General features: G+C 41.1%; 1 protein-coding gene across 7 annotated transcripts in view; it reads right to left on the minus strand.

Annotated features, from left to right (window-relative positions):
• Positions 1 to 7,190, minus strand: part of PRRC2B (proline rich coiled-coil 2B) — a 103,223-nt gene extending 96,033 nt beyond the window's left edge. For all 7 annotated transcript variants that reach the window (XM_074210875.1, XM_074210873.1, XM_074210874.1 and 4 more), the window contains exon 1: positions 7,078 to 7,190. The gene's annotated coding sequence lies outside the window, so the exon portion shown is untranslated. The remainder of the gene's footprint in view (positions 1 to 7,077) is intronic.
• Between the last annotated feature and the right edge of the window lie 7,934 nt (positions 7,191 to 15,124).

Genomic DNA, 15,124 nt, shown 5'->3' on the forward strand with positions numbered 1-15,124 from the left:
TAAAGAAATCAACTCTTAAAAAAGTATATCTGATAAATTTCAAAAATTTCTCCTCTAGTCCTCATCTAATGAGATACAACTAGCTCCTCTTTCAATTTCTGCAGTAGGAAACCACAAATGCTAACTATCGTTGCAACACTTCTACAAAATGTTCACACTCAAAATGATCAAGGAGTAAAGTGAAAAATACAGGAGACTGGCCACAATAACCTAAACTTTTCTAACAGTTATTTTCCTCTTCACAACTCCTTGAATTTGAACACCCAAAATACTATTCAGTTTTAAAGTCAGTTTTAAAGTCCACAGACAGGATATAAAAAAAATCAAGACCTTCCACTCTTCTAAACTGTTTCAAAATACACATTCTATTTAATCAATCAACAAGTTATATCTACTACCACAAAGCAGAAATACAGAATTAATTTCCCAGGCTGGACTACTTCCTTCTTTGTAGAACAATATTAGATCTCTACATTCTGTGTAAAAACAGAACTTGCCTAGGCAATCTATGAGCTACATAGAAAAACCATAACCCCCTCTTCCACTTGGTTCAGCATAGATAATGCAAATGTTCAGCACAAAGAGATGGACCAGCACCATGGTTTTCTGAGGCCAAAGTAATTAATTACTCAGCCTACTGGCTACTCAAATTCTTGGACTGCCACTGGTCATTACAGGTACATCCTTGAAGTAACTCAGTGCTCTCTCTAAGCACAAAAATCTGTGGATTGGTACTTTTAGGAGGGCAAACATTTCTAATTTTTGCAGAGAAACATTCTTAAAATTTCAAATTTTAGCATATAATTTTTAATAATTGCTTGTTCCCAGTTTACATCTCACTCTTTAAAGTTTTTGAGATAACACTATGAGGCCCTAGTCTAAGATCTTAAATAAGTATGATATCTGGCATAAGTAAGTGAACAGTATGATATTACAAAAAAAGCTATGGAAAATGAGTAAAGTTTACGGTTATCATGATTTTTTTTTAAAGTCAGCAAACAAGACACAAAATTTAATTTAAAACAAACAAAAAAATACCAGCAACCTTCATTCAACTGCCAAGTAGGACCTTGTCAGGAAAAACAATTATTACAAACAACTCTATATTCTCTTTTATAAATGTCTTTCTAGATATGAATCCAATGTTTCATATACCAATTCTCTACCAAAGCCCCCAAAGCCTGAGTTGGAAATGTTATCTTAAGTCACACTGAAATCTAACAGATACAGTTTAAGAACTGGATAGAACCCAAACCTTAAGACTCAAAATCCCTGGCTCAAATCACTAGAGTAAATTTCTATGTACCTTAGTGGGTTAAGAATTCCCAAGTGCTACCCACAGTTATAAACAGTGATATCATTGGTAGCAAAGGCCCAAGCCTTCAAGTTCCCAATGGTATGCAATACCAAGAAAATCTAGGGATTTTTTTAAACCTAACAACTTTAAAAAAAAAATAATTTTATTTCAAGCAGTACACCTCATCAGTTCTCATTTCTTAACCTTCCCTTTCTCAAGAAGCACTAAAGACACAGGCTCCTAAAAGGCACATAGGAAAAGTTCATACAGAAATTTGAATACAGAAACCAAGTCAAAATTCAGGATATCATAAAAAAAAATAGTACTTTTAGAATTATCTCTAGTACTATCTTTCTGAGGGAAATTTTTTTTTGAAAAAAGATTTTAAATATAAGATTCAATTATTACAAATACAAGTCTGATAGATATAGTTTTAGGAGCAACTTGTATAGTATTCAAATACAAATCAAGACAATCTAATCCAGGGAATCAAAATAAAGCATTCTTCTTCACAGTAAATAAGAATCACTGCCAGTTCAGAAACACACACATACATACACACTGACTAGCAAAAGGAGAATATTCAAAATGTAAGAAATCAAATAGGAATGATCAATTAAATGGTGGGATAATGAAAAGTCCTTTCACTGTCTATTGTTATTAACATTCTTAAATGAATTATAAAATAATTTTTCAGTGAAAAGTCAAAATCTAGGAGGGAATGTACAATACTAACTGACCAATAACCAAAATAAAAAAATACAAAGCAAAAGGCAACAAGTCCCATTCTCAAACTAATTCTGGTGTGCCATTCTTGAAATTCCACTCTCCCTGCATTTTCAGACTCTTCCTTCCTCACACTTTATTTTTACTCACTTGGACCTTGAATAAGAAGTAGGATAACAGAAGGCAAGCTTCACCATCTTCATATTTGCAGGACAACAACTCTCCATTTGTGAAAGCACAAACAAACTATTCAGGAAAGCTTCAGTTCTCCATCACCCATGGTTAAGAAGAATTAATGATAGTATAGATAAATGAATTAAACTGATATTTTGTTAAGGTCCTGTCACAAGTTTCAACCTCCCTTTTCATTTTATTTTTTCCAATTACATGTAAAGATATTTTTTTCTTCTCATCATTTCCATTGTACTCTTTGTAAAAACAACTTTAGTAGGTAGCCAGCAACAACTAAAAGTGATAGGATGTTTCAACTCTCAACTATAGAAGAAAAATGAAAAAAAAAAACCCTATAAAATAGGCCCCAGGATAAATGAAAGGAAGACATTAACTTGCAAACAAACCATATACCAGGGTTTTTTGGATACAAACTAAGAAAGAGTGAAAAATGCTAACTAAATAGAAACTTAGTAAATGCAACGCACCAAAACTGAAGGATACCAAAGACTTATCTAGTCCAAGTTTCTTATTTCCCGGATGAAGTTACTGAGGCATTGTAAAAATACAAAGTAACAAAAAAAAAAAACCCTACCATTTTGTTAAACACTTCTAAGAACTTAGTTTTAGGTGGCTTATTTAGCAAATCTTTTAGTGTCTTCTACTGTTTTAGAATTGATTACTTCTCTCCTTTCCCCTTCCCCCCCCCCTTTTCTGCAGAGACTTATAGAGTGCTATCTAATAATGTTTCTCAAATAGATGAAGAGACCTGGAATTCTACAAAGGAAATTTCACTTTCATTTAGATGCCAAAGTGCTAATAAGTCAAGATAACACGTTTTTTAATCAAGCTACAATATTTCAGAGGAGGAAAGTATCTAGGAGACCATTTAGTAAAATATTTTCCAGATGAAGAAACTAAGGCCCAGAAAGAAGAAGCAATTTACTCAAATTCACACAGCTATTAACAACAGATCTGTGACTGGAATCCAGGTCTCGTGACTCCAAGTTTGCCTTCCTACCTCAAGCCTCTCCCCTATACAGTCCATCATCCATTCATCTGTCAAACTGATCTTAAAGTGCAAGTCTGATCATCACTCCTTTATTCAACAAAGTCCGAAGGTTTCCTATTTCTTCAAGGATCAAAGAGAAAATTTGTTTGGCTTCTGAAGGCCTTTTAACTTGGCTTCTTCCTGCCTTTCTAGTCTTCTTACACCTTCCTCCCTTCACTTACTCTTGAAATTCAGTGACTCTGGCCTACTTTTTTCTTTTCACAAGACATTCCATCTCCTGGTCGTCAAGGCACTGTCTGGTATTTTCTCCACACTCTTGGTTTCCATCAAAGCTCTAAAAGTCCACCTTCTATCAAGAAGCCTTCCCTCTGAGAATATCTTCAATATCCTGGAGAGATCTAGTTTCTGCTTTGGCTTAGCACACACACACACACACACACTGCCTGTCACATAGTAGGCACTTACAAGTGTCTCCTGAATTCATTTTCCAATACACTACACAGTCACCCTCCTTTGTTTGCTATGTCAACAACTGACATTTGGATAATACAGTTCAAATTAAAAATACCTGCAGAAGTAAATTACTGACAAGCTCAAGCTAGATCCAACAACCATGAAGATTGACAGGAAAAAAAAAATTCTATGCTAGGAGTGAATAGAATCCAAAATGGATTAGTGAAGACTCCCCAAGCACACTAAACCCAAAAGGCTGATTCCCTGGGGATTTACATGTTGAATAAGGTCAATTGGGTCATAAATACAAAGAATAAAAGATAATAGTCATGAAATCTCAGAATTGGTCAGAACCTCAGAAATATTTAGTCTAACCCACAGCTAAACAGGAATTTTTCCAACATCCCTAACAAATACTCAAAGATTTAGCCATAGAAGGTCATTTAATGCAACCACCATCTCCTCATTTTACAGAAAAGGAAACTGAGGGTCTAGCCCATAGTCATACAAATAGCAGAGCAAAGATGTGGACCCAGGTTCTCTTGACTCCAAATCTAGCACTCCTTCCATAGTTCTGTAATGACTAAATTAGAAGACCTCCCTGGTCTTCTGAAGGGAAACTCAAGACCTGTACCTCTGGAGAAAAGCTCTAGTACTGCTCTAATTATTAAGAGTTACTGGCCTGATGCTTTATATAAATCAGTACCACAGTCATTAATGGTGGAACTTTTTCTATACCTGTTAAAAGAAGGAACAAACCAGATTGACCTCCAAGGTTTCCTACAGTTCCAAAATGCTACTCTTAGGTTCAAAGAGGTTAAGTATTTCAAAACTTTAGTCTCTGTTCACTGAAGGAGGAGCCTTAAGGGCTCAACATATACACCTCTAGTTGGTTTCCTCTTTCTCTCCGCAACCTCTACTTTTCTTCTACACTCCTATACCTTTTATTTTCTTCTCCTCCCTCTTGTCCTAGGTCTCTCAGTCATAGCTACAGGCACTGCTAGGCTCTACAAGTGGCATTCAGGCCAACAGAAGTTGCTAGATCAAGTCTTAAGAGCAACAAAGAACACTTCCTTAAAGCATATACACTGATGAAGATTGCATTTTTCTTTGGTTTTATGGTATTTTTTTAACCAAATCATTAAACGTAGAAAGTCATAAAACCCAAGTTACATTAATAGCAGTATGTTTATCTGTACCAGTGTATGAAAAGAAACCAGGATGACAGTAAATTTCTCACAAGACAGTTTCAACAATTCTTTAAACAAACTGTCACCTGGTGAAGACTTTGCCCTAGGTAAGCATATATTTAGCAAATAACAAATTCAAAATTCTTAAAACATCTTCCTTCCATTATATTACTGCTCACATCTATCTTGAAAAGCATCTTTTTCTTCCTCATATTAAAAGGTGGGTTTTCACTATTTGGCATAAAAAACAGTACCTTCCTACTTCATAAGGCAAATCCACCCATCAGAAGCCAGCATTTCCAACAGTACTGTGTTTCTTATTTGGAAGGGGGAAGGGAAGCCATCTGGCAGGCCCCTGAACAGTTACATCCTGTTTATTATTAAATCTTTTTCAGCAATAGTGCTTTTAAAACTGTTTTTCCAAATAACCCCCTCGTTCCTGAGACTCAGATTCATCTTTGGGGGATATTAAGTCTCTCCTCCTTCAATACAAACCAATAAAAATCACAGCTCAACTTCACTGAAAACACATGAGGAAAACTAGCCACCATTCTGGAGAACTGCTATGGAATTTAATATTCTCTATCTTTCTGCCTCCAAATACCACAGAAGCAGATGCCTGAGATAGTGAAATGGTGACTATTAAATTCCATTTCAATGGTGCCTCAAAAAATAAGAAAGAAAAAATACTTCTTCCACCTTTGAAGAATCTAAGGATCTGGAAAGTAAAGACTCCCTTCTCCAGTCATATCTTCAACAGAAAGGGCAAAAAGCTCGTTTCTTGCACTATAAGATAGGTGGTCTCTCTTTGCAACCAGCAAGCTTAGCAGAAATATAAGCAATTGGAAAAAAAAAGGATTCAAATTCTCAAACACAGCAGGAAAAAAATGGCATAAAAATAGAAGGCTACCTCAAAAATAAGCAAAAGTCTGTCTTGACTTCAACAGCAGCAATGTTTTATAGTCTACATCCTTCTGACATTTTAACTTGGGAAAGTGGGGAAAGAGGTAAGCAAGGAAGAGGGTGAATAGATCAAAGCTATAAGGTATGTATGAAATCTTGAAATCATAACCAGTTTAAGACTGACAGTGCTTTAAAAAAAAATAACACACTAATACTGAGCCCTCAAGAGAGCAGGAGGCAGGTCCAAAACAATGGGGTAAAAAGACATTAAAAAAAAAAAAACAACCAATCCTAGACACAAACTAGGAAGGAGGTATGGGGTAAAGTACCTCTGCCCCCTCCTCTCTCAGAAAAAAAGAAAAGAACCACCCACATACCCAGACACCAAGAGAAATACACACATCCCCGTCCCCTGTGGCCCTACAACTAGGGAGCCAGAGAGAAAAGGGGCAGGTTGGGGGAGGGACGAGGCCCTGCAGCTCGCAGATTCACAAATCTGGTTGGAAAAACAGCCACCACCATTACAAACTGGGGGAGGGGTGTTCAGGCAAAAGATTCAGACTAAGCCCGTCCCCGTCCTCAGCCCTTTGGGAAGAATTTGGGGGAGGGGGACGTTCACACACCCTCCTCCAAAAATCCTAGACCCCAGCATTCCAGGGGACAGAATAACTGACGTGGGAGGGAGGGGGGAAAGAGAGGGAAATATAATTGGGGAAGGAATGGAAAGGTGAGCAAAGAAACCGGGGGGGGGGGGGGGGGTAGGCAAAAGAGAAAGGGAGCAGAGAGCATTTACGGGGGAAGAGGAAAAGTGAACGGGGTGGGGGGAATGGGATCGAGGATTGAGGGGAGAGATGGAGGTAATTAGCGAGGGAGGAGAGGGGGATAAACAATTTTGCGAGGGAGGCGAAGAGAATTGGGGAGAAAGATGGGGGTGGGGTGGGGAGGCATTCAAACCCGACGCGGCCTCCCCACACTCGGATCGGGGTGTCAAGGCGGTGTAAACAATGAGCAGAAGAGCCGCGGCCGCCCGCTCTCCCACCCCCCAGCGGGGAGGGGGGACTCGCTCTCCCAGCCCCCACTGTGCCGAGGGGGGGGCGCGTGGCTAACCCCTGTCACCCCGCCCCCGGCGCCCCCTCCCCCTGGTGAGGGCGGGGAAGAGACAAAAGCCCAGAGTGGAGGCCGAGGCCCGGCGGGCCGCAGGGCCGGGCGGGGAGCGGGGCGGCTGCGGCGGCGGCGGCGGCCCCGGCTCCATCTTAGCACTCCCGGCCCCCTCCACAGCCCCCCCAGAACCCGGCCGCGTCCCCCCAGCGCCCCGAAATAGCCACCTGGTCTGGTTCCGGGGGTCCGACAGTGCCGAGAAATCCCAATCTGGCGGCGAGTGGGGCGCTCAGGCGGCAGGATGGCGGCGGATTGAGAGGCGGCGGCGCTGGCGGAGCCTCCCAACTCCTCCTCCTCCTCCTCCTCCTCCTCCTCCTCCTCCGACTCCGGGGTCTGTGTCGGCGTCCGCCGCCCTCCTCCCTTGTTCGCCTCCGGCTCTCGGTCCCTCCTCCTCCTCCCCGCCCCCCCGCCCGCCTCCCCCTCCCCTCCTCCTCCGGCCCCGCTGCCCCGCCTGTCAGTCCTGCCCTGTCTGTCTGTCTGTGTGCCCGCCTGCCCGCCCTTCTGTCTGGTCCGTCTGTCCGGATGGAGCCGCGACGCCCGGACAGCGCCCCCTGCAGGGCCTCCCGGGGGCGCGGAGCCAGCGCCCGCCCCGCCCCTTCACTCCGGTCCGCCCGAGGAGAGAGGGGGAGGGGCGCGGCAGCCCCTCGGCCTCGCCCGCGCCCCCCCCCCCCCCCGGCAGCGGCGCGGCGCCCGGACCCCCCCCCGCCCGGACCCCCCCCGGCAGCGGCGCCCCGCCCGGCCCCCCCGGCCCCCCCCCCGGCAGCGGCGCCCCGCCCGGCCCCCCCCCGGCCCCCCCCCCGGCAGCGGCGCCCCGCAAGTCTCTCTTTGTGTCTGCGGCTCTCCCCGCGTCGCTCGGGAGCTGCGGCGCTGGCAGTGGGGTGCGACGTGCGGGCTCCGAGCTGGCAGAGGGACCGGGGGCTGGGTGCGGGTCAGGACAGGCCGGGAGGGCTCCCCGGGAAACCGCCGGGCTGTGAGACCCCCATCTCGGGCGGCTCCCGCCCGTCCCTGCCCCGCAGCCGAAGTAGCCACCAACCACTCTCCGTTGGGCACCGCACAGAACAAGGGACTTCTCCCCAGAGGGGGCACGCGCTCAGATACCAAAATGATACTTGCCCAATACTCTTATTTTGCACCAGAGATGGGGAGCTCCCTCAGGAAGGGAGGGACCTAAGTCTCATCCCATCTTCTGGACTCCAACCAAGCCTCATCCCCTAGCCACTAGACCACTCTGCCTTTTAAGTGCAAATTTGACACACCCCCCCTCCCCAATAGTATTATGTTTCATGTAAAAATCAATAAATATTATCTACTTAGGCCAGACGGCAACGGTTTAGAGCCTGGAAGAACCTAGGAACACGGGCAAATCACTTAATTTTTCAGTACTCCAGCCCCAATGACCAATTTCATAACTAGTGGCCAATCCGCATTCTCTAATAAACATTTATTTTCTAAGTACTTCTTGTTTATCAGACACTATTCTAAGACAAACAAGCAAAATAGAGTCTGACCTCAAGGAGCTTGCCTCCAGGTAAGGAAACAATACATTTGTTTGTGTTTTTAAAAATCTGATACATTCAAAGGAGATACAAGTTAACTTCAGTGGGAAGGGACGAGGATAGGTGTCTTGCAGGTTGCACTTTAGCTGAGTATCAAGGGTTCCTAGGAGAGGCAAGAAAATAGCCTTCCGGTCTGGGGAGTCAGTACACAGAGCTGGGAGCTGGAGCTTCGTGTACAAAGACTAACTTGAGGACTAAATTTGGACTGGGGGAAAAAGTCTGGGAGACAAAGATGAACAAACTCTGGGAAAAATTACATTGTGAAGACTTATATGAGCCAATCAGAGAAGTTTATATTTTCTTCTGGAGATAAGAGTCATAAGAGCTGGAGTAAGTTCTGCTCTTCAGAAAACACTTGCTGTGTTTGTACAGGGTGAGTTCCTCACTACCAACAAAGTTACAAGGGCCAAACCAAAAATTTTTGCATTAAGGCCTAGTGTAGGCTGTGTCTGGCATATAAAGACCAACTTAGTTCAGAGAAGTTTATCACTAGGCTGGGCTCAAGAAGGCTGAACAAATAGAAAGGTTATTATCATCTGTGGTGTCTAGAAATTAGGACTTCACTGAAATATATATATTATGTTACATATTTTTTAGATTAATAGGAAATAATTTTCATGAGTTATACTTATATATATTATACATATTTATAGATTTTTTTTGAATTTAAAGTTCAAAAAGTACTCAAAGGTCCTAGTACAAAAATTTGTAATATATATTTTCATGACAAAGAATTGGAAACAGAATGCATATCAATTTGGGGATGGTTGAACAGATACGGCATATGAATGTGATGGAATACTTATGTGCTGTCAGAAATGGTGAAGGGAAAATGATAAGCAATATCTTTCTAAAACCATCAGCAAGCATTATAGGCAATGGAGATAAGCTAAAAGCATTCCCAGTAAGATCAGGGTTGCAACAAGGATGCGCATTTATTCAGTATTGTATTAGAAATCTTTGCTTTAGCAATAAGAGAAGAAAAAGAAATTGAAGGAATTTTAATAGGCAATGAGGAAAGAAAACTCATTCTGAATATGGTATGATGGTATACTTAGAGAATACTAGAAAATCAACTAAAATTACTTGAAACCACTTTAGCAAAGATGCAGGTTAAGGGGCAGCTAGGTGGCATAGTGGATAAAGCACCAGCCTTGGAGTCAGGAGTACCTGGGTTCAAATCCGGTCTCAGACACTTAATAATTACCTAGCTATGTGGCTTGGGCAAGCCACTTAACCCATTTGCCTTGCAAAAACCTAAAGAAAAAAAAAAGATGCAGGTTAAAATAAATCCATATACATACATCATCAGCATTTCTATATATTACAAACAAAGCCCAGAAATAGAAAGAGAAATTCCATTTAAAATAAATGAAAAGTACTTAATATACTTGGGAGTCTACCTGCCAAGACAAACCCAGAAACTATGTGAACATAATTACAAAACATTTTCCACAAAAAAAGATCTTAACAACTGGGGGGAAAAAAGAAATTATGGAGCCAATGGTTTCAAAGAAGCTTAGGAAGCTTTGTGTGAATTGATCCAGAGTAAATTGAGCAGAACCAGGAAAAAAAAATGTATATCATAACATTAACATAGTAAATAGTTTTTGGAAGACTTGGGAATTTTGATCAAGTCACTGATTGGCTATGATTCCAGATCTATGATTTGATAGAGCCACTATCAAACATTTATTCTCTTCCACCCCTTCCCCATCCCCAACCCCAACTCCAACTCCAACTCTTTCCACTATATTGTCAAAATTTTGAAATACATTTAGAGTATCTGATGTCCACAGATAGAGCCTCCACAGGTATCCACAGATAGATCATCCACAGATGTCCTCCAAATATTACAAGAATGCTAAAATATAAAACTACTTAAGATCAGACACCTATTTTACTTTGTCTTTGCTTGTCTCCAAGAGATCTTCCAAGCTCAAAATTGGTTGAATTGAATGAGACAATTAAATTGAATGGTGGAGTTCTACCAGCAAGTCCCTTATTTCCCTCTATCTCAATAGAACAAAAGATGAAAGGTTCCTATTAGACTTGCTGCATCTGTTGGTAGCAGACTCCAAGAGATTTTGCAAGAGAGGACCCCAATACAAGGGATTTGACATTGGAAAGGACCTCAGAGATTGCTAAATTCAACAATATCATTCTAGAAGTGAGGAAACTAAGTCCTGGAGAGATGAGGTGTTTGGACCAAGGTGATACAAAACAAGGTGTCACAGAACTGGAACCCAGTTCTTCTATCTACTAGTCCAAAGTCTTGGGGTTATACCTGTGGTTGTTCCTACTTTTGGTAAAGTTAATATTACATAACATGCTAATTCCTCTTGCCTTTCATATATAAAATGGGAATTGTGATAATACCTACTTCATCACTATGCTATCAGCATTGTGTGTTTGTAGTTATGCAGTTAAAGACAGAGTAGATTGTTATTATAACTCATTATTAGATAGACTAAGAAATCTGTTATTATTGTTTAGTCATGCCCTATTCTTTGTGACTCCACTTGGAATTTTCTTGGAAAATATATGGGAATAGTTTGCCATTTCCTTCTCCAGCTCATTTTACAGATGGAGAAACTGAGACAACAGTTAAATGACTTGCCCAGGTTGACACAGCTAGTATTTGAAGTAGAATTTAAATTGAGGTCTTCTTGACTCCAGAAAAGTCATTCTATCCCCTTCACCCCTAATTGGAGATCTAATCACATACTCTGAAGCATAGAACATATGCGCAGGCAGGAGTGTTTAGTACATGTTTAACAATCAGCTCTCATGACATACTTTTAAGTTTAACAGTGAAGAATTAAGTATGATTCATTGGGAACTTAGGTGTCTGGAAGGATGGTAATGCCTTCCAATAGAAATTGGAAAGTTATGAAGACGGCTGGTTTGTTAGGGTTTTTGATTTGGGGCTTTTTGGGGGGGTTAGGGAGGGAGTTGTTTTTGGAAGAGGGAGACATAACTTATGTTGTGAAAAGGCCTATGGGATTTTCATGTGGAGATGTACAGCAGACTGTAAACAATTGGAGATTGGAATTCAGGAGAGAAATGATGATTGTATAAGAAAGATTTGAGTGTTATATGCAATGAGATGATCATTTTAAAGTGTCCCTTCTGGCCCTTTCTCCATCTCCTGCTGAGTTATACCCTAAGTGCAAGTTAGATGGTATATAGAGCACTGGCCTTAGAGTAAGGAGGACAGAAGTTCCAATCCAGCCTCAGGCTCTTGATTCTCACTAGCTGTGTGACCTTGCACAAGTCACTTAACCCTGATTGCCTGGTATCCAAGGCTTTCTCTTCAGTCATCCTGATTCATATCTGACCACTGGACCCAGATGACTCCGGAGGAGAAAGTGAGACTGGTGACTTAACACATCCCCCCCCCCCCCACTCAAATCTAATTCATGTGCTTGTCATGGCATCTCCCCTGATGTGGTCTTCTTCAAAAATGAAGGACAAACAAACTTTCAAAAAAACAAGTCATTTCCAATTGACAAATGGTCAAAGGATATGCAAAGGCAATTTACAGATGAGGAAATCAAAGCGATCCATAGTCATATGAAAAATTGCTCTAAATCACTACTTATTAGAGAAATGGAAATTAAAGCATCTCTGAGGTATCACCTCATACCTCTCAGACTAGTCAATATGACCAGAAAGGATGATCAATGTTGGAAGGGATATGAGAAATCTGGGACACTAATACATTGTTGGTGGAGCTTCTGGAGAGCAATTTGGAATTACTCCCAAAGGGCAAGAAAATTGTGCATACCCTTTGTCCAGCAATACCACTACTGGGTCTATACCCTGAAGAGATTATGAAAAAGGGTAAAAACATCACTTGTACAAAAACAGTCATAGAAACATTGTGGTGGCAAAGAATTGGAAATCAAGTAAATATCCTTCATTTGGGGAATGACTTAACAAACTTCGGTATATGTATGTCATGAAACACTATTCTATTAGAAACCAGGAGTGATGGGAATTCAGGGAGGCCTGGAAGGATTTGCATGAACTGAGGCTGAGCAAGATGAGCAGAACATGATCAACCTTGATGGACTTGTTCATTCCATCAGTGCAACAATCAGGCACAATTTGGGGCTGTCCGTGATGGAGAATACCATCTACATCCAGAGAAAGAATTGTAGAGTTTGAACGAAGACCGAAGACTATTACCTTTAATTTAAAAAAAAAACCAAACTTATCTTATTATGTAATTTTGCTATCTCTTATATATGATTTTTCTTTCTTAAGGATATGATTTCTCTCTCATCACATTCAACTTAGATCAATGTATACCATGGAAACAAGTAAAGACTAACAGACTGCCTTCTGTGGGGGGTGGGGGGAGGGAAGCAAGATTAGGGGAAAAAATGTAAAACTCAAAATAAATAAAATCTTTCTTTTATTAAAAAAAATTCTGCCCTAAGCAAAACATTATGCCCTAAGCAGCTGCCTATCCCTGAGATTCCAGGCTCTGCCTCTCACCTGCCCCTCAAATGTCAGTGAATTTGTTTTATAGAATTTAGGGTATATAATGCTCTCAAGGAAATTTTGAGGAAGCTGAGGGGAAAAGATAATTTGATTCTGGAAAAAGGGGATCAGATTCAAAAGCTTTCAGAATTCAAAGAAATGAATCTTATGGTGGAATTTCAGACTTTTGATAGAGGGAACAGAAAATGTCTTCTTAACATCCTTCAAATATAAGCAGGGAGCCAGTCACTCTGCCTATTATTAAGATTAGAATGTGTATTTTGGAAGGATTATCAATAGGTGTTGAACCAATAAGGATTTTCTACTTAAAAAAGAAAATTTCTTAATTAAGTATAACACTGCTCCCTTTTGTCCAACCACTCCTATTCCTTGAACATATTAGTAAATCAAAGTTTAGAGGTAGTGAACTAACCCCAGAAATGTTTTCCCCTAAGACTAGGTTAGGTCAGGATGCCCACTAAATCTTGTAGAATCAGGGAGAATATTGGTTACATTTGAGAAAGTTGTGTATAAAATGACATTCCCAGGCAGTACAAGTGCAAAGTAGGTTTTTAATGAAATTCTTCAAACTTTTGCTTCACATGTAAATTAAGTTAAATGCATTTATTGAGCATTAACTATGTGACAAACAGGATGCTAAGCATTGAGGATACAAATGGCAGTTCCTGCTCTCTAGGAGTTCACGGTCTAAAAGGAACCACAACTCGAAAACCTCTAAATACAAATAAAGGAGAAGTAATCTTAGAGAGAAGGCACTCGCTTTAAGGTAGATTGGGAGAAATTTCTTGTAGAGGCTAAGATTGTACCTGGGGAAGCCAAGGAGACCAGTCACTGAGAACACACAGAATCAGGAGATAAGAGTATCGCATGTTCCAGTGAAGCCAGTCACTGGATCTCATAGTATGTGGAGTGGGAAGTAAGATATAAGACCGAAAAGGTGGGAAGAACTCAGGTTATGAAAAATTTTTAAATTTAAGCCCTGTGGATATATCTTAGGGGGGAAAAAAACCATCCTCTGCCCTCAAGGGACTTACTTTCTAACATGAGAAAACAACTAGGTGAATGGTGACCTGGGAAAGGAATTTGTTCTGGGAAGTGGAAAAAGTGGGGAGGAATTCATGTGCTGACAGGCAGATAAATGGTGAGATAGGTGATTTATGGAGATGGTTGAAAGATGAATTGGATAAGAAGCTGAAAGATGTTTTGGTTTCTAGAGCCAACCAATAGATTTAGTTGGCTTAGTGTGGGGATCTGAATATGTTCAATCACACATCAGCTGGATTGGATCCTAGGGTGGGAGCTCCAAAAATGAGTGAATTAACTCATGCAACATCTAGGGTTTCTAGAGACCTCGTTCCTCTTGCCTTAGCTGAAATACTGAGTCTTCCTACAACTCCAATCTCAAATCTCTCTAGGTGCTGCCTACTCAACAGGAATGCCAGCCACCAACTATAGAATTTATCAGTCATTTGGTCTTAGGGGAAAAAAAAGGGAAGTAAGCCCAACCACCCCCTGGCCCTTTCCCAACCCTCTGGCACCACTCAACACCCCAGAAATAATATTGTGAAGTAGAAAAGTGCTGAATTTGGAGTCAGAGGAAATGGGCTTGAATTCTGATATAGCTACTATCTAAGAGACTGAGCAAGTTCCTTCACCTTTTAGGGGGTCTTAATTTGATTAGAAGACCTCAGATGTCCCTTCCAGCTCTAAAAAGCTGGAGACCCCTCCTACCTAGACCATGACTTTCTTCTCCTAAATTCTTCCACTGAAGATGTAAAGGACTGCTAACCTGAGTTTCCATATTCTGGGGAAGGGTTGCGTTTTTAACACCTAAGCTTTTCCATTTTGAATCTCTAATTTCAGACCTTAACTAGAGGTGGAAGGATTTTTGTTTTATTTTGTTTTTAGGTGAAAGGGCTTTCCCAGCCCTCAATCATTCTATCTATAAAAGATAGTTGTATATTTCACCCCAGGTAGTGTTCTTTGTCCAATATTTGCTGTCATCAGATTCCTAGAATTTTTACAATGGTGGGCTGGGGGGGATTTGATTCATTGTTTGGCAAAGGAATATAGGGACATAGTTCCCTATATTTTGTGTCTTTTCTCTAAATCTGAGTGAGGTTAGCCTGGAGAACTTGCAAGAGGG

The sequence above is a fragment of the Macrotis lagotis genome, chromosome 1 (genome assembly GCF_037893015.1).
Source record: "Macrotis lagotis isolate mMagLag1 chromosome 1, bilby.v1.9.chrom.fasta, whole genome shotgun sequence".
In the NCBI taxonomy this organism is placed as follows: domain Eukaryota; kingdom Metazoa; phylum Chordata; class Mammalia; order Peramelemorphia; family Peramelidae; genus Macrotis; species Macrotis lagotis.